This window comes from Rhincodon typus, chromosome 20, assembly GCF_021869965.1.
Source record: "Rhincodon typus isolate 14 chromosome 20, sRhiTyp1.1, whole genome shotgun sequence".
NCBI lineage: Eukaryota > Metazoa > Chordata > Chondrichthyes > Orectolobiformes > Rhincodontidae > Rhincodon > Rhincodon typus.
Window position 1 is genome coordinate 45,467,960 of NC_063351.1, and position 2,037 is coordinate 45,469,996.

Sequence of the window (2,037 nt, forward strand, 5' to 3'; positions counted from 1 at the left end):
AGGAGGTAGGGATTTGCTTTTCTTTCCCCCTGTATCTTTGTCAGCCTCTGGGAATTGTAAATTTGCACAAAGGCTAATACTGAATAAAATGCAAAGTGACCTGAAACTGGAACTATAATGGTTTGCAGGAATTGTCTGATTGGAAGTGTCTTTTAAAGACTTGAAAATGAGAGAAACTTAAAAAAAAACTTAGAAAAGCACAAGCTGTTTCCTGAGTACATGGTAAATGATTATTTTAACACTAATAGAATAGTACAGGAACTGGGTGGTACGGTCAATAAATTATCTTTTTAACAGTTGTATTCAAACTAATTACCCTTTTTAAACATATTAAAGGTGATATGTCATGGTGTTAGAGTATGGAAGCTCCTGGATGGCAGTGTAATGCAGGATAAACATGGCTACAGTAATTGTTTACAGTGGAGTAGGCTTGGCTCAGTTTGAGCAGGACCCTGAAATACAAATGCTGTGACACATTACAAGACAGCAGTTTCTTGGATATTTTATACCAGAAGGTTAGGGCTTTCTAAACTGTTTAGTGGTCAGGTCAAGAAGGGTATGACTACTAGTGATGCAGGTAAGGGGACTTGGAAGGCAAAAATGAAGGAGCATCAAACTTTACAATTGTCCAACAGATTAAGTTCCTTCAGATTGAGTGATTACATGGTCAATGAGTTAGCTGATCATGGCATCACAGTAGAGAAAATAGAGCAGATGTGCCAAATGTTGGCACCAAGCAGCAGATGTTCTGAACTCTATCTTTGCTGTAGAGAGCAGTGTAACAGCTTCATAAAATACTACTCTATTGTCCTTCCTCTTGCTATGTTTCTATTATGCTGCCAGCTAGCTTATCCATCCTGCAACTCATTAATTTCATCCAAACCAGCTGAAAACAGCCTGGCATCTAGGAACTCAGTGCATTTTGGGACATCACCTGCTCTGCTATCTTCTAACTATTCAATTGTAATTTGCATTTCTTTATATTTTATGGAATCTTGTGTTTTTTCTGGCTTATTACCTGAGCCAAATGCATGAAGGAGGAGCTGGCCAGAATTGTTTTGAAGGGGAGCTAGCAAGGAACACTGGAGCAGCAATGGCAGCAGTTCTTGGGAATAATTTGGGAGGCACAGCAGAAAACCAAAGAGCGACGTTGTGAAGGGAAGAAAAGGCAACCACAGCTGACTATGGAAGTCAGGGACAGGATAAAAGCACCACAATGTGGTGAGGATGAATGGGAAGCCTTTTTAAAAACTAGAGGACAAGTAATGAAAGCAGTAATGGGGGAATGAAGATGAAATGTGAGGGTAAGCTAGCTCGTAATATCTTTAAAAATTGCAGGAGTTTTTTTTTAGATTATATGTAGTGAGAGGCTAAGGTGGACTTTGTTCCAGTGGTCTAATGAGGCTCGAGAGGTAGTGATTGCCCTTTTTTTTTTGTTCCCAGAGGAACTGAATGGATGCTTTGCATCACTCCTCACAGTGGAAGATACGACTAGCATACCAGAAGTTTGAGAGGCAGAGGTGAGTAGTGGACATCACCTGGGCTAGCTAAAAGGTCTGAAGGCGGTAAATCACTGAGACCAGATGAACTACACCTCAAAGTTCTCAAGGAGATAGCTGAGGAGATTGTGGAGGCATTGGTGGTGATCATTCAGGAAACACCAGTCAGGCAGAGTCCCAGAAGACTGAAAAATGGATAGTATAATGCTTCTGATTTAAGAAGGGAGGGAGACAGAAATGATAGGCTGGATACCGTGAGTTCTGTCACTGGTAAGATTTTAGAGTCCATTATTAGAGATGAGATTGTGGAATACTTGGAAGTGCATGGTAAAGTAGGGCTGAGTCAGCAAAGCTTTTTGCCAAGGGGAGGTCATGTCTGACAAATCTGTTTGAATTCTCTGAAGCAGTATTGAGCAAGTTAGACAAAGGAGAGCCAGTGGCTGTGATCAACTTGGATTTTCAGAAGCTTTTTGACAAGATGCAACACAGGAAGCTCCTAAATAAGATGAGCCCATGGTGTGAGGCAAGGTACTGGCAT